Source organism: Mustela putorius, unplaced genomic scaffold (genome assembly GCF_011764305.1).
Source record: "Mustela putorius furo isolate JIRA1106 unplaced genomic scaffold, ASM1176430v1.1 tig00003834_pilon_pilon_pilon, whole genome shotgun sequence".
NCBI classification, from domain to species: domain Eukaryota; kingdom Metazoa; phylum Chordata; class Mammalia; order Carnivora; family Mustelidae; genus Mustela; species Mustela putorius.
Genome location: NW_025421987.1, coordinates 11,236,758 through 11,255,506, shown reverse-complemented (window position 1 = coordinate 11,255,506; position 18,749 = coordinate 11,236,758). Strand labels below are relative to the sequence as shown.

Genomic DNA, 18,749 nt, shown 5'->3' with positions numbered 1-18,749 from the left:
TATATATAATTATTCTATTCAATAAGAGTAATATTTTACATTCATGTGAAGAATAAGTTAACATCTCTTCCTTTTTCATTAATAATTATGAACTTCCTCTTTACGTTTTTTGTAAATTTGTAAAAGAAGATGATCTGTCGCCACATCTGTATATACCTTTAGTTAGGATGAAATCACCCATACTCTCATTTCAGTTCACCAAGGTGTACACCGAGGTGTACAGTCCACCTGGAAACTATTCAGATGCCCTTAGCATATTTCCTTTGTTCAAACTTTAGTGAAAATAGAACAGTAATCATGAGATATCAGAATATTTGCTTTGAGAATGCTTTGCCTTTCAAATCAAATAGTGTAGCCACATGAGGAAAATTTTGTTCCTTCTCCTACTACAACTTGACTGTCTTTCAAGCTCCTCTTTTTGTTCTGTCTATAGATTTATTTCAGTGTTTTTCTGGCTAAGGAAATGCCTTTTATGTTATATAATACTCTCTTATGTACTTTATGTTATAATAGAGCAATTGTTTCCTAATAGTGTAAAATTATGTTGATTATTTTCTAAAATGACATATCTATATTCTGCTTAATCTGAAAAACCAAACTTAGAAGTGTGCACAACTGCATGACTTTCATGTTTAAATTTTTTTTTAAGAGTACTGCTTCAATGACTATACAACAATTTGAAAGTAATACAAACCTAATTTAGAAATTATAAATGAAGTAAAGGTCAAATAACAATGTAGCACTTTGTAGCAATGAGTTGTGCAGTGTTTATAAAAGACAATACTTAAAAGAGAATTACCATTATAAGGCATTATACCCTTGAAAACTGAAAAGCGTTGCTTCATCATAGTCAGAATTACATCCAAATTGCAAATAATATTTTCATTACAGAAAAATAACATCATCTATTTCATTCAGTTAATTTAAATAAAATGTCACTAATTTCAATATTATTGACTTCTAGCTTTGTGTTTAATTATAATTTTTGTTTTCTATTTCATGAGCTTATAAGCATGATGAGCTTGTATATTTTCTGTACATATTTAAATGGTCTATTTAATACATTTTATGTTAACATTGAAAAACAATCTAATTTTTTTCTTTTAAATGATGCCATAAATCAGGTAAGGTTGAAAAACAATTGGTAGCTTCCCTGAAATCAAAAATAAACAAGTAAAAATAATGAGCATAGATAAAAGAAATGAAATGCACAAAATTAAACATAAAACAGTTTGTCTGCTTAGTTAGTCTACATCAACCATCACTTTCTTTCAGAAATTGGTTCCTTAACTGTTCCATCCATGTAGGAAACACGAGGTTTCCACAAAAACATCATATTCTGCTGACTTTAGTTGGGTCTAAAGACGATAATCTGACCCAGGCAAGACTAATGAACTCCTTTTCTGGGGTTTTTATATTTAAGTTCTAAGAGGAGTTGACCAGTCTCTCATGTGCTGGAGATAATTATAATAAACCAGCCCATTGTTAATGGCATTGTTAATTTTTAAGTAACATTAAAATTCTTAATGCATTTTTTACCACGCAGAGAAAGGAATTGAACAAGAGAGGGAAAGTAGAGAGAGACGAGAGAAAATATGAAGGCAATAGTCAGAAAAGCATGTATTGTTGATAAAATGTTTTTGAGTTCCCGTTCTCAGTAGTTACCTGTGTTACAATTCCATCGTTCCTATAACATAATCATTTAACATTTCTTTGGATTCCAAGAGCAACCTAGTATCCTTTCATTAATTCCATTTTGTGTGTGAAGTAGATCGAGCTGGATTTCTGGCCAAAACTGTACCAGCTAGTGAAGATGTGTATCTCCACTTTCAATAGTAAGAATTTCAAGGCTTTCCCACAGATTATGAACTTCTATGTTAACTGGAAACTGATGTTGCTTCACAAAGCCCTTTGAGACTCAAGCATAAACTTAATGTGTTTGAATGTGTCATTTGTTTTCTAGTGGGGTCCAATATTCTATAAGGAGTCAGCCAATCCAAATGCCTCCTTTCCAGAGGGGGAAAAAAAATCCCTAATTCTTTTAAGTATTGATTACTGGAAGTTTATAATGACATAAATTAGAAATATATTATTAAAATAACCTAATTTATACTTAGCCATTAATCAATCAATTAATTTATAGATCTTAAATTATGTAACATATACTTAACATAAAATTAATCATTTTAACCATCTTTAAATGTACAGTTGATTAAGTGTACAGACATTAAGTACATTAATATCTTTGTGCAACCATTTTCACTATTCATCTCCGCAATGTTTTTCATCTTGCAAAACTGAAACTCTATACCCATTAAATAATAACTCCCCATTCTCTCCTCCCGCTAGCCCCTAACAACCCCTATTCTACTTTCTTTTTCTGAATTTGATTATTCCAGGTATCTCATGTAAGTGGAATAATACAATATTTGTCCTTTTGTGACTGGTTTATTTCACTTAGTGTAATGTCTTCCCACTTCTTCCATGTTGTATCATGTGTCAGAATTTCCTTCCTTTTTAAGTGTGAATAATATTCTGTTATGTATGTACCACATTTTGTTAACTCATTCATCTGTCAATATGATACTTGTTTTGGTTCTATCTTATAAAAATTTTAAATTTTAAAATTTATTTTAAATATTTTAATTATTTTAAATATTTTAATTATTAATATTTATAAAATATCTAATGAATATTAAAATATTTAATAATATTAAAATAAATATTTATACAATAAATAAAATATTTAAATTATTTTAACTATTTTAGGGGAGCCTGGGTGGTTCAGTGGGTTAAGCCTCTGCCTTCGGCTCAGGTCATGATCTCCGGGTCCTGGGATCGAGCCCCACCCGCATCAGGCTCTCTGCTCAGTGGGGAGCCTGCTTCCCCCTCTCTCTGCCTGCCTCTCTGCCTACTTGTGATCTCTCTGTCAAGTAAATAAATAAAATCTTTAAAAAATATATTTTAACTATTTTAAATAATGCTGCTATGACCATGGGTATACAGATATCTGTTCAAGACTCTGCTTGAAATTCTTTTAAGTGTACTTCTAGAAGTGGAATTGCTGGGTTATATGGTAATTCTGTCTTTATTATTTTTTAAGAAATAGCCATACTGTTTTTTGTGACTATAGCATTTTATATTTCTTACAGCAATATACAAGAATTCCAATTTCTGTACATCCTCTCTGAAACTTGCTATTTTCTCTTTCTTTGATAATAGCATTCTAATGGATGTGAAATGGCAGTCCTTTTGTTTTCTCTCTTTTTTCCCATGTAAGGTGCTAGCAGGAAAAACAGTTCTACTTGAGAAAGACAATGGGAACGTTCTGAAATGTGAGGTTAGCCTCTTTTTTTTTAATGGTGAAATCTACCACAGGGTAAGAGTGGTGTAAAAGGAACAAATGAAATGCTTTAAACCCATGGAGATTTGGAATCATAAAGAAAATTGCTACTTTGTCCAGTTTAATCATTTATTTGACATGCTCCAGAACTAGCAGATAAAGCTGTTTTATTTAATACAAATACTGGTTAGTTAAGTAGAGGGAAAAAAAATCTAATGAAGTCTGTTTAGGTAAATATCATAAGAATTGCTTTTTCAGTATAACCTGTACAAAGAAATAGCCTCTGCCAATGTGTTCGCATCCAACGCAAGCCATCCCTTCTCATGTCACTCACTGCTGGAATATGAATCTTTTCTCATATCCATAGCAACACATCCAAACCTCATTTCAGGTTCTTCTTTTAGTATGAGAGAGAGAGAGAGGACAGAACTCCAAATACTCATATCTTGAAAGAAATAAGGCTCAAGGTGAAAGTGCTTAAAGGCCTACAAAGTTCAGTGCCTTGAACAGTATAGGACTTTGAATAAATACAGTATCAAAGAAGGGGAGGGAGCATGTAGTTAATACAGTCATATATGGGGTTGAAGAGGCTTTGTGGGCCACACAGTATTTCAAAGCATAATTTCTACAAGAAAATATAACCCAAGTTTCCTAATGACCAACACATGAGCATGTTCATGAAACACAGTTTAGTTATATATGAAGAGTTTATCCTCGACAATGTGTATATTTATTTTTGAATTTTGTAAAGAGTACAGTTAACGTGTTATTTGGTGAAATTCAACTAATTGGTCGATATGGTACCATATACATACAGGATAAATGTGATTTAGCTTCAAGATCTGTTTCATTTTAAATCCTCTGGGAGTTTTATTACACAGCCACTTCTATAATGACTGTAAATATTCAACATCCTGGGCATGACAAACATGGCTTATGGCTATAAAATACCATGTTCAATTAGATGCCTCCTCTCTTGGGATGGCAGCGCCTGTGAGTATGCATTTGAACAGATAGCCTGAGTGAGAAAGAATTTATTTTAGAAATTAAAAGCTATTTAAGCTATTTTCCAGGATTACAGCTTTTTTAAATTGCCATGTTTAACTAAATTCAACTTCATCAATGAACAATTAATTTCAAGAAATTAGGGGAAAATAAGAAATGGATGCAGCTGAACTGATTGCTCTGTGAGAATATGAAAATATCTTGGAAAACAAAATGTCAAGGTTTCAGTTGAAGGTAATTTTATAATATAATGAGTGAAAAATAAATATCTTGGAAATTCTCTGTTACAGAAAAAGGCAACTCTTTAATGGCAATATATTTTAAAAATATGCCAACCAAACCCTTAAATTTATCTTATTTTTCCTCTGATTTTTTAACTTATGTGAACAGCCTGTCAAATAAAGAAAACATTAAAAACAAAAATGAAGAAAACATCGATATTAAAGGGTAACTTAAAACCAACAGATTTGTCAAATGTAGGCTCTTCAACTCACTGGAGTACCTCATAAAAATAGTATTATGAACAGAAACTTTTTTCAACAATTTACTCATAAAAATGAAAGTTTGTGTTAAGAAATTCAAAAAGTATTAATCTTAATAATGTAAAAAGAGAAACTTTGTTTCCATATAGTAGAATTACACCAGTTTTCAATGTTGTTAGAAGATAAGGTCACTTTTAAGTTCTGCTATATATTTTTATAACAATTACTGAAAAACAGAAAAGTCATGATAAAGTTAATTATGCAAATAATCTGGATCATGTTGAGGAAATCGCTATCTGGAATCACAGGGAGGACAAGCATGGGATTCTGAGTACTTATATTGGTAACGTCTTACATGAACATTCTTTTGTTTACTTATTTATTTAAGAGAGAGAGACAGTGAGAGAGGAAATACAAGGAGGGGATTGGGAAAGGGAGAAGCAGGCTCCCTGCCAAGCAGTGAGCCCGATGCGAGGCTCAATTCCAGAACCCAGGAATCATGACCCAAGCTGAAGGTAGACACTTAACGACTGAGCCACTGAGGTGCCTCTTACATGAATATTTTTGCTGTATTTTTATTGATGGTGCTGTGGTAAAGTACAGTTGGTAAAATAATAACTTATTTTTAAAAAGTAATATATTTCAGAAATACATGGTCTTTTTCTATCCTTCATTAATACTATTTTTTCCTTGAAATTATTGGGTTGTAAATGTTTACATCTTGAAACATATAATAATGATGGTATGAATAAAGATGGAGCTCTAAGTGGTCCAAAAGATGGAAATCTGACAGGCATGAGATCAGAAGTGACCATTGGCCTCATAATATGTCCCCAGTGGTAAGGAGGTGAAGAAGGCAATCCAGGGGGTCATAAGGATGACAGGTCAGTAGCAGTATGAGAGGATCCCAGGTTAAGAAGTCCATTAATGCAAAAAAGAAAGAAAGAAAGAACAAACAATGAAGTCCGTTAATGCAGACCAGGTGGATTTCATAGATGGTAGGAGGGCTGACATGAGGAAAGAGGGATTCATAATCAATCTATGCAAAAGTGACTTAGATTCATGAATCACTGTGTTCAAAGAGCTTATTTTATGAACGAGAACACAGGAGGGAGCTGAAGCTTTAGAAAAAAAACGTGGCTTAGGTCAAAGATGAATGCTATCTTGAGAAGACCCAAAGTGTGAAGTTTGTTTAGGATATTAGAAAATAATCTGATAATAGTTTACCCATCCTAAATATTTCACTAAGAATCCAGAGAGGATGTCTCCAGGTTAATGAACTCGTGAAATTGTCGTTGAGTATGTGATATGATGTTTCTGAGGAGGTGACAGTAAGATGATACACATTAATTCTATGCGAAGAACCCATGTCTACCTTGTTTACGAAGTTCTAAGAGGAAAAGTGGCTCAAGTAGCAGAGGGCCCCTAAGTATGCCTGGGCAGGTGAGCCCTAACAGTGTCCTCACTTCAGTCGCACTGCTTAGTGGGGTTGCCACTTCTTTCTCTGGTTTGACTTCTTCCTTAACATCACTTTTATTTAATATGTACTAAATACGCATGGTACAGATAGGGGAAAAGTTGATGAATCCATGCCTTAAAGACAAGACAGACTGACACTATTGACAATCAGGCACTAATTCTACTGGGATGTTGCTCAAAGTTCTGTATACCTAATGGGTTCCTTGAAAAGAAATGCAGAAGCAAAAATATGTACACATTCCAAGCATTCTCTTAGATTTGCTTTATCTTGCTGTCTATGTATTCTTTATTTGGCCTTTTCTGCTTGTGATATTCATTGCTGATAGTCTGCTAAAGTCTTCAATAATTCCATAATGAAAGGCAGATAACTGAATTTCCTTCTGAGAGTTTCAATCTTATATCTTTCTTAATTTCTCTACTCCTTTGGTAAGCATCTGATTTTTGGCAACTTCTGACTGAATAACACTTAATATTTCATTCCCTGATCCATATTCATAGAGTCCTCTACAAGTTGTCTCTATAATTATGTTATCTTCTATTCATATATCATTTTTCTGTCAGATGCAGTGGTCGTCATGGTCATTTATCTCAGCTTCTCAGCATAAGATCTAGAACTGACACCACAAGGTCTTGCTTTCTATTCCTACTTATAAAAAATACAAAGATGAAGAACATGTGCTGAATTGGAAAGTGATACCATGTTAAGTGATACAGATTTCAGGATTCCTTGAAACTATACTGACATGTAATCTCAAAATTAAGATGCCTATCAAAGTGTGACAAAATGACAGACTTGACCAGGAGAATTCTCACACATTAGCAAAAGTACTCATATGACTTGATCTTATTATCTTGGTTTTCTAGTCTATTAGTTATTAAATAGAAAACAGTAAGAGCAGAAAACAAAATATTAAATTATGGTTTTGCCCAGGCTTGGTCAGAGGAAGTCCCTCAAAGCAAATGTTACTTCAGTAACATACCAAAGAGAGTTGAAATATAGGCTAACTTGAATCGTCAAAGAGGGGAGGCACTGGTTATCCCAGAGGAAAAGAAGAGTTGGAGAAAAAACATATTGTTGGAAATAATAAGGGGGAAAGAGGAGACTGAAGGGGAAAGAAAACTGGTCTGATGGGTAAAGGGTCCATATGGAAGTGTAGACAGAGACATGAACGTGTAGAACAGAGTTCTATTATGGAGAACTTTGGGCCTCCAAGTTTATACCTAATGGAATGAGCATTTAAAGGCCAATGTGAAAAGTTTTTGGAGAGGAAATAGCTTATTGAAATCAAGCTTTTAAGAACATTTCCCTAAGTTACAAGACAGATGTATTTTGATGGGGTAAGTCCACGAAGAAGCCCATCTAAAAGGCATGTATAAGAATATCTGCATGAACTGTGTTCATAAGACTCAAAAACATAGACAAAATCCAAAGGCTCATCAATAGGAAAAGGGGTAAGTTAATTGTGGTATATTCCAATAATGGGATATTATTTAGTAATAAAAATATACCAGACTACCACTGCCAAAAATATCCTGGATGAATCCCACAGACATTATATTGTGAGACATAAGTCATATATTGGTACATATGATTCAGTTTGCATGAAATTCAAAGTAAAACTAATTGATTATGAGAGAAGTCAATATAGTGATTTCCTCAGATGGGAAAGGTGAGAATTGACTGGAAAGGAACATGGGGGAAACTTCTGAATTTAGGGAAATATTTTATGTCTTGATCTCAGTAGTGGCTAAATGGGTATGTACACATGTAAATGTTTATTGGTCTGTGTGCTTCAGATCAGTGTAGCCTGTGCATACTCAGTATGGTTTACTCAAAAACATTTTTAAAAATCTCTTTGTTTTAGAGAATGGATAGATGGAGCTAAGATAGCAATAGAGGTATAAGCTAGGAGGTAGTTGTCACATCCATAAAAAGATGAAGGTGATTTTTGTTAACAGTGGATATATTGAAGATGGAGGGAAATTGGAAGATTTGATAAATAATTTAGAGATAGAAACAATAGGACTTAGTGATGGTTTGGATATGGAAGTATGAAGGAAGATGATGAAATCCAAGTTTCTAGGACTACCCGGGTAAATTCAATAGAGAATAGTGATGGTTGGGATGTGAAAAGTGTGGCAAGGGGAAGATAGTTCTCAAGAATCCAGCATGAGTACCTGGATGGATGAGCTGGAAAATACTGGAGAATAAATGTATTTAGACTAGAGATGGAAGCAGGAAGGATTTGATTAAGAGTTCAATTTTGGACATGTTAAACTTGAGGTGTTCCTGAGGTAGATAGGTGAATATATCAAGTAATCATTTGGATACATTGACCTGGACCTCAGTACAGAGAGCTAGGCTGGAGAAACACCAGCACATAGAAAATATTTATCAATGGAATTTTCTAGGAAAAGGGTCTAGAGAGAGAAGAGGGTCTAGGGCTATCTTTCTAGTGGCTTCAGTATTTAAAAATGAGGTGGAAAAGAGGAGGAAGATCCCCAAAATTCCTCTAAAATATGCTGGCCGGAGGATAGGAGGAAATTCAGGAATGCGTAGCAAAACAGAGGCCAAGAGAAGAAAGCCCCCCCCCCACCCAGCCAGCAAAGCAGTAAATTATGTTGAATATTTTTTATAGTTCTTATTTAACATGAAGGAAAACATTGGCTACTTTAGTAAGAAAAAACAAAAAAAAGTGTTGTGATGGGAGCAGAAGTCAGATTGGAGTGGCAAGAAGAGTGAATGAAAATTAAGACAATGGAGAGGGTGAGCATGGCCAACTCTAGAGGGATTAATAGTGTCAGAGCCATGATTTGGAAAGGTCATAATTGAAATGGGTCAAGGAGCAATTCCTTTTTGTTGTTATTTTTTAAGATAAGCTTTTTTTTTTTTTTTAAGATTTTATGTATTTATTTGACAGAGATCACAAGTAGGCAGAGAAGCAGGCAGAGAAAGAAGCAGGCTCCCCGCCGAGCAGAGAGCCCGACATGGGGCTTGATCCCAGGACCCTGAGATCATGACCCGAGCTAAAGACAGAGGCTTTAGCCCACTGAGCCACCCAGGCGCCCCTTGTTGTTATTTTTGTATTGTGCTTGAGATCGTGAGGTAGTAGAGCATGTTTGAATTTTGGTGGAAATAATTGACTTAAGAGGATATGATGGGCTTGAATAAAGCAAAACCAAAAAAAAAAAAAAAAGTTATATTGGGGTAGGATTTTCTATAAAATCAGTAAGTCAGCTAAGTCATTTTTTTTTCAGATGTTATCTTACCATTCCAAATAACTTTTCTTTAGAACTGGGAATAGGATATCACCTACAGCAGCAATTTAATTTTTGATTTAATTGCCAAGAAAGCATCATGGATTGGAAACTTAATTTTGAAAATTCTGTTTAACTGTGTGCCTTCTTTGTAACAACAGCAAAGTTCTCTTTATGCCTTGAACCTCAAATCGTTATATGGATTTAAAAGCTGCTAAAATATAATAATAATTAACCAAATACCTACTTTCCCTATGATTTTATAATTGCTAAAATTCTATATTACCTTTGTTTGACTGCTTTGGAGTATTTCACTATGTTAAGACTGAAGAACCTTTCAAAGTGCTTTAATTTAATTCATAAATGTGGAGGCATGCAGTAATTACCATCAAATAATTATCATATCCCAATTTTAACATAAAAACACTATATGTACTTTCCTTCTACTTCCTGTAGCTACCTTTTTTTCCCTCTTCTACCTTGATCAGGCTTTTTGCCTCTGCTCTCAAACTGGTCTAAAATAAGAGTAACTAGAGGACAAAAAAAAGGGGGGGGGATAAGAAAGAGAAATAATAGCAAACAGAGAAAACAGAGATAGTGTGTGCATGTAAAATGTGACAGTAATGGGAAAAAATTGTCTCTTCCAAATCATCTTCTCTTTAAGATGAAAATAAAGAACAACTTCTACGTAAGGAAACCTATTGTGTACAATTTGCTGAAATGCACTGATCTTTTACTCTTCAGTAGATGAATCCCTTTTCCGACCATCCTTTGGTAATGGAGTGCTTTGTTTTTGTTTTGTGCTGATTATGTTCCTCTTCTGATTTTATCCCGTCATTTTACACAAGTAGCCAGTAGAATAGGAACTATGGGAGGGAATTGGGAGAAGTGTTCTATACAGGCCAATAATATGCTATTGAGATAGGAAAGCATTGCGCTCATGCCTCCAGCCATTTTATTTGACTCTCCAGATTTCCACAATTTAGGAGTCACCCTAGAAATACACCAATCAAATGACTTATTGATTTGAAGAAAGAGAAGATCTGTATTTTTGACCAATGTGAGTGGCCCTTCCATGTTTTCATTACCTCATATTCGTCTCATTGATAACCCAATCTCCATAGGGGTATGGAGATGATTAAAAACACAACATTCCACACTGGACAGATGAACAGTCCATTACTCATTTGTACTCACAGCCTCTAGAAAGAGGAGACTACACACCATGTAGGGTCACATAGGTGTTGCACTTGGGAACAGAGTGGAATGACCACTGTGGGAGGCTGTGGGAGATGGGCTTTGTAGTATCAAGAGCATGGGGTTCTGCCTTTCCCTGGAAGGCTGTAATTGGCTTATTTATTTTTTTTACCTTATTTTTTAATTTAAATTCAATTAATTAATATATAATGAATTATTACTTCCAGGGGTAGAATTCAGTGAGTCCTCCTCACTGTCCGTTGCTCAGTTACCCCATCCTTCCACCACCCTTTCCTCTAGCCACCATCAGTTTATTTCCTATGATTAAGAGCCTCTTATGGTTTTTTCCCCCCTCTCTGATTTCGTCTTGTTTTATATTTCCCTCCCTTGCCCTCTAATTCTGTTTCATTTCTTAAATTCGTCACATGAGTGAGGTCACATGATAATTCTTTCTCTAATTGACTCATTTTGCTTAGCATTATACCCTCCAGTTCCATCCATGTCATTGCAAATGGCAACATTTCTTTCTTTTTCATATCTGAGTAGTATTCCATTGTATACACATACCATATTTTCTCAATCCATTCATCTGTCAGTGGACATCTGGGCATTTTCCATAGTTTGGTTATTGTGGATATTGCTATAAACATTAGGATGCATGTGCCCCTTTGGATCACTGCATTGTATCTTTGGGGTAAATACCAAGTAGTGCAATTGCTAAGTTGTATGGTAGTTCTATTTTCAATTTTCTTTTTTTTTTTAAGATTTTATTTCTTTATTAATTTGACAGAGAGAGAGAGAGAGATCACAAGTAGGCAGAGAGAGAGGGAGAAGCAGGCCTCCCTCCAAGCAGGGAGCCCAATGCAGGGCTCGACTCCAGGAGGTGAAGGCAGAGACTTAACCATCTGAGGTGCCCCTATTTTCAATTTCTTGAGGAACCTCCATGCTGTTTCCAGAGCGGCTACACCAGCTTGCATTCCCACCAACAATGTAGGAGGGTTCTCCCTTCCCCACTTCCTTGCCAACATTTGTCTTTTCTTTGGTTGTTAATTTTAACCATTTTGAGTGGTGTGAGGTGGTATCTCACTGTGATTTTGATTTGTATTTCCCTGATGCCAAGTGATGTTGAGCATTTCTTTCATGCATCTGTTGGCCATCTGTATTTCCTCTTCAGAGAAAGGTCTGTTCATGTCTTCTGTCCATTTCTTCACTGGATTTTTTGGTTTGAGGGAGTTGAGTCTGATAAGTTCTTTATAGATTTTGGATACTAGCTCTTTATCTGATAAGACATTTGCAAATATCTTCTCCCATTCTGTTGGTTGTTTTTGGTTTTGTTGACTGTTTCCTTTGCTGGGCAGAAGTTTTTATCTTGATGAAGTCCAAATATTTATTTCCCTTGCCTTGGGAGATGTGTCTAGCAAGAAGTTGCTGCAGCCAAGGTCAACACAGAGAGTTGTATTCTTGCCGGGATTCTGATGGATTCCTCTCTTACATTTAGCTCTTTTATCCATTTTGTCTATTTTTATGTTTGGTATAAGAAAATGGTTCAGTTTCTTCTTCTTCTTTTTTTTAAGATTTTATTTATTTGAGAGAGAAAAAATGAGAGAGAGCATGAGCTGCGGGGAAGGGCACAGGGAGAAGAAACAGACCCCCCCAAGAGTAGGGGCTCAATCTCAGGACCCAGAGATCATGACCTGAGCCAAAGGTAGACACTTAACCAACTGAACAACCCAGGTGTCCCATAGTTTCATTTTTCTGTATGTGGCTGTTCAATTTTCCCAAAACCATTTGTCAAAGAGACTGTCTATTTTCCATTGGGTATTCTTTCCTGCTTTGTCAAAGATTAGTAGACCATAGAGTTTTTCCATAGGGTCCATTTCTGGGTTCTCTATTCTGTTCCATTGATCTATGGGTCTGTATTTGTGCCAGTACCATACTGTCTTGATGATTACAATGTTGTAATAGATATTGATATCTGGCATTGTGATGTCACCAGCTTGGTTTTTTGGTTTTCTTTTTCAACATTAATATTCCTCTGGCTGTTCAGGATCTTTTCTAGTTACATACAAATTTTAGGATTCTTCGTTTCAGTTCTGTGAAAAAAGTTGGTGGTATTTTTGTAGGGATTGCATTGAATGTGTGGATTGCTCTGGGTAGTGTAGACATTTTTTTTTAAAGATTTTTATTTATTTATTTGACAGAGAGAGACAGAGCGTGAGAGGGAACACAGCAGAGGAAGTGGGAGAGGGAAAAGCAGACTCCCGATGGAGCAGGGAGCCCAATGCTGAGCTCGATCCCAGAACCCTGGGATCATGACTTGAGCGCAAGGCAGACACTTAATGACTGAGCCACCCAGGTGCCCCATAGACATTTTAGTAATTTTTATTCTTCTGATCCACGAGCATGGACTGTTTTTCCATTTCTTTGTGTCTTTCTCCATTTCTTTCATAAGTATTCTTTAGTTTTTAGAGTACAGATCCTTTACCTTTTTAGCTAGATTTATTCCTAGGTATCTGTGGTTTTTGATACAATTATAATGGGATCGATTCCTTAATCTCTCTTTCTTCTGTCTCATTGTTAGTGTTTAGAAATGCAAGTGATTTCTGTGCATTAATTTTATATGCTACCACATTGCTGAATTCCTGTATGAGTTCTACAAATTTGGGGAGTGGGTGGAGTCTTTGGGTTTTCCACATAGAGTATCATGTCATCTGTGAAGAGTGAGAGTTTAGCTTCTTTTTTGGTCAACTAGATGCCTTTTTATTTCTTTTAATTGTCTGATTGCTGAAGCTAGGACTTCTAGTACTACGTTGAACAACAGTGGTGAGAGTGGACGTCCCTGTCATGTTCCTGACCCTAGGTGAAAAGCTCTCAGTTTTTCACCAAAGAGAAAGATATTTGCTGTGGGTTTTTCAATTATGGCTTTTATGATATTGAGGTTTGTTCCCTTTATCCTTACACTGTGAAGAGTTTTAATTATGAAAAGATGTTGTACATTGTCAAATGCTTTTACAGCATCTATTGAGAGAATCATATGCTTCTTGACCCTCCTTTTATTATTGTGGGGTATCACATTGGTTGAATTGGGGATGTTGAACCACCCTTCATCCCAGGAATAAATTCTATTTGGTCATGGTGAATAATCCTTTTAATGTACTGTTGGATCCTATTGGCTAGTATCTTGGTGAGAATTTTGGCACCCATGTTCATGAAGGATATTGGCCATAATTCTCCTTTTTGGTGGGGTCTTTGGTTTTGGGATCAAGGTAATGCTGACCTCAAAGAAGGAGTTTGGAAGTTTTCTTTTCCTTTCTAGTTTTTGAAACAGCTTAATTCTTCTTTCAGTGTTCAGTAGAATTCTCCTGGGAAGCCATCCAGTCCTTGACTCTTCTTTGTGGGATATCTTAATTACTGCTTCAATTTCCTTGCCGGTTATGGGTCTATTCAGGTTTTCTATTTCTTCCTGGTTCAGTTTTGGTAGTTTATATGTCTCTAGGAATGCATCCATTTCTTCCAGATTCCCCATTTTTTTGCATAGAGTTGCTTATAATATGTTCTTGTAATTGTTTGTATTTCTTCAATGTTGGTTATGACCCCTCCTCTTTCATTCATGATTTTATAAACCTGGATCCTTTCTCTTTTCTTTTTGATAAGTCTGTTGAGGGATTTATCAATCTTGTTAATTCTTTCAAAGAACCAGCTCCTAGTTTTGTTGATCTCTTCTACTGTTCTTCTGGTTTATATTTCATTGATTGCTGCTCTAATCTTTATTAATTCTCTTCTCCTGTTGGGTTTAGGCTTTATTTGCTATTCTTTCTCCAGCTCATTTAGGTATAAGGTTAGCTTATGTATTTGAGACCTTTCCTGTTTCTTGAGAAAAACTTATATTGCTATATACTTCTTCTAGTATAGAAGAATGCATCACATTCTTCTGTTGTTGCATCCCAAAGGTTTTGAACAGTTGTGTTTTCATCTTCATTTGTTCCCATGATTTTTAAAAAAATTATTCTTTAATTTCTTTAATTGACATATTCATTCTTTAGTAAAGTTGCCTTTAGTCTTCATGTATTTGAGTTCATTCCACATTTCCTCTTGTGATTGAGTTCAAATTTCAAAGCATTGTGATCTGAAAATATGCAGGGTATGATCCCAAATGTTTGGTACCAGTTTAGACCTGATTTGTGATCCAGTATGTGATCTATTCTGGAGAATGTTCCATGTGGACTCAAGAAGAATGTGTATTCTGTTGCTTTATGATGGTATGCTCTGAATGTATCTGTGAAGTCCAAATGATCCAGTGTATCATTCAAAACCCTTGTTTCCTTGTTCATCTTTTGCTTAAAATATCTGTCTGTTGCAGTGAATAGAGTGTTAAAATCCCCCAATTATTATATTATTATCAGTGTGTTTCTTTAATTTTGTTATTAATTCATTTATATAATTGGCTGCTCCCAAATTAGAGGCATAAATATTTACAATTGTTAGATCTCCTTGTTGGATAGATCCTTTAATTATTATATAGTGTCCTTATTCATTTCTCATTACAGTCTTTGGTTTAAAATGTAATTTGCCTTATATAAGAATTGCCACCTCAGCTTTCTTTTGAAGTCTGTTAGGATGATAAATGGTTTTCAACTCCCTCACTTTTAATCTGGAGGTGTCTTTGGGTCTAAAATGAGTATCTTGCAGATAGCATCTGAGGGCTATTGCTTTTTATCCAATCTGAAACCTGTATCTTTTGATTGGAGCATTTAACTCATTTACACTCATAGTAACTACTGAAAAATATGAATTTTGTGCCATTGTATTACCTGTAGAGTCACTGTTCCTATATATTGTTTCTGTTCTTTCTGGTCTTTCTTCTTTTTGGACTCTCTACTTAAAGGATCCCTTTCAATATTTCTTGCAGGGCTAGTTTAGTGGTCACAAATTCTTTTAGTTTCTGTTTGTCCTGGAAGTTTGTTTTTTGTTTTTTTCTTTTTGTTTGTTTGTTTTTCTCCTTCTATTTTGAATGATGGCCTAGCTTGATAAAGTATTCTTGACTGGATATTTTTCTCATATAGCTGATTATATCATGCCAGTCCTTTCTGGTCCCCAGGTCTTTGTGGATAGGTCTGCTACCAGTCTAATGTTTCTGCCCTTGTAGGTGATGGACATCTTGTTCTGAACTGCTGTCAGGATTCTCTCTTTATCTCTGTAATTTGCAAGTTTCACTATTGTATGTCAAGGTGTTGACCAATTTTAATGATTTTGAAAGGAGTTCTCTGTGCCTCCTGAACTTGAATGTGTGTTTGCTTCCCCTGATTAGGGGAGTTCTCCACTATAATTTGCTACACTATACCTGCTTCCCCTTCTTCTCTCTTTCCTCTTCTGGAATCTCAGTTATTCTAATATTGTTTCATTTTATCATAATCACTTACCTCTTGAATTCTCCCTTGTGATATAGTAAGTGTTCATCTCTTCTTCTCAGCTTCTTTATTCTCCACCATTTTGTCTCTTCTTTCTCATTTATCCTATCAGTTAGAACCTCCATTTCTATTGAATTTCATTAACAGCCTTTTTTATTTGTATTGATTAGATTTGGTTCTTGTATTTCTTCAGAAAGAGATTCTCTAGTGTTGTGTATGTTTTTTTTTTCAAGCCCAGCTAATATTTTTATAATCATTATTTTGAATTCTAGTTCCAGTGTCTTACTTATATCCATAATGATTAGGTTGCTGGCAGTCAGTACTGCCTCTTATTCTCTTTTCTGAGGTGAGGTTTTCCATCTTGTCATCTGTCCAGAGAAGAATAGGTGAATGAGAGAACAAAATATTAAAATGGTAACAACCACCCCAGAGAAATATACACTAAACAGATCAGAGGAGACCTAAAATTGAAACAATAAAAATTTTAAAAAGAGAGAGAGAATATAGTCAGACAGTGAACAGAACAGAACAATATGCTGCGTTCTATGTGTATTTTGGTCTGTTTCTTAGAAAACTAGATCCAAAATTGTAAAGAAAGAAAAACTTGTATATGTATAAAAATAAAATTCAATACACCAAAGGATTGAAGTAACTGTACAGAAGAAAATTTAAAAAAGAAAAAAAAAGAGAGAATATGTTCAGACAGGTGAAGAGAACAGAGCAATATACTATGTTCTGGGTGTATTTTGGTCTGTTCGTTAGAAGAAACTGTATCCCAAAATTGTAAAGAAAGAAAAACTTATATATATATACACAAATAAAATTAAATAAAAGGATATAGTATAACTATAAAAAATGAAAATTAAAAAAGAGTTGATAAAATAAGAAATTGGTTGAAAAAGGAAATGGAATAAAATTAAAATTGAAAGACTAAAGAATCCTGAGGGGAAAAAACCATGAATTTTATATACTATTTTCCCCCAGTGCTGGAGTTTTGCAGTTCTGTGTGATTGGTAAACTTGGTCTTAGCTGGATATTCTTGCTGATCTTGTGGAGAAGTGGCCTGTTGTGCTATTTCTCCAGTCTTTTCCCCTGCCCAAATTATACCACCATTGCCAGGGGACCAGGCTAAGTAAGTGGCTCTGTATTGCTTTATGAGGGTTATTTTTTCCCCTGAAGGCTTTCTGCACCACATTAGAGGATACCAATGAAAATGGTGGCCTCCCAATCTCCAGCCTCAGACTCAAAATGTTGAGCCCCCCAACCCCACCCTCCAGTCCTCAGTGTACCCTCAGGGAAAAGTTGTCAATCACTTCTGTCTCCTTAGTCTCTGTATGCACTCTGGGCTTATTGCACCTGTGACTGAGTGTTTCTATCTCAGGCACATGACCCCATTTCAAAAGTCTCCAAACCATGCAGTCTCCTGAGATGCACACTCGTGATGCTACTCCTTGGGATAGGAAGGGGGGGTCTTAACAAAAGTTCTGCTGTTTGCTGGGCCCTGGTTTGGAAGCAATCCCTGACCTTGCCACAGTTTGCAGTTTATGGCAAGCCTGAGCTGAAAGTTCACTCCTGGGCTTGCTGATTGCCGTTGGCTTCCCCACTCTGATTTCTGTGAATTGTGCTGTATTCAGGCACCTCTGGTCTTCCTGTGGCCCTGATCCTGAACCTGAGACCACACTCTCCTACCTGGGATTCTGCCCTGCTTCTCCACCTGAGCACCTTTCAGGCAGGGACATCCCTCACTGGAACACACTTCTAAAATTCCAGTTGTATGCTTAGCAGCTATATAACTTTCCAGTAGTTGGCTGATGGAGGCTCCCTCCACCTGTGTTTCGCTTTCTATATATTGACTCAGATTTACTTGTCTGCACCTCCTACCTTGCAGAAAGAAGTCACTTTTCTCTTTGTAGAGGAGCAGCTCTTTTTTTTTTTTTTTTTTTAAATCTTTGGTTGATTTCACAAGGTGCTCAGAATGATTTGAGAGCTATCTATCTGAATTTCTGGGACCAAACAAAACTAAGCTCTGCTTCTCCACCATCTTGGAAAAACAAAAATTGTAATTGCCTTGTTCCTTGTTTAAATAAATTTCATGGGTTGGCTATGTAATCCCATATACTCAGGGATAAATAAGAACTGTGTCTGGTCCTTTTTGTTAGAGAGTCTTACCCACAGGAGTAGAGTGGAGAGGAAAATGAGGTTAGGCCATTTTTAAAAATATATATATATATATTTATTTGAGAGAGAGGAAGAGAGAGAGGGAGCAAGTGGGGTGGGGAATGGGCCAGAGAGGAAGGGAGAGAGAAAACCTTAGCAGACTTCCACACTGAGCACAGAGCCTGACCTGAGGCTCGGTACCAGACCCCAACATCATGACCCCAGCTGAAAGTCGGATGTTCAACTGATGCCACTCAGGTGCCCTGAAGTTGGGCCATTTGAGGCTACCCCAATTTCCCAAGTGTCAAGATAGTACATAATATTGTATCTTAGCTTTATGCCTTATATTAAATATGACAACATAGAATAGCAAGTCATGGCTAAGAATATGATAGGGAATCACAGTCAGAAGTAGTTAAG

The 18,749-nt window shown here is 35.7% G+C and overlaps 1 protein-coding gene across 4 annotated transcripts in view; it reads left to right on the top strand.

Moving 5' to 3' along the window:
- ROBO1 (roundabout guidance receptor 1) overlaps positions 1-18,749 on the top strand; it is a 1,168,989-nt gene that overhangs the window by 137,364 nt on the left and 1,012,876 nt on the right. The gene's annotated exons all lie outside the window — the stretch shown is intronic.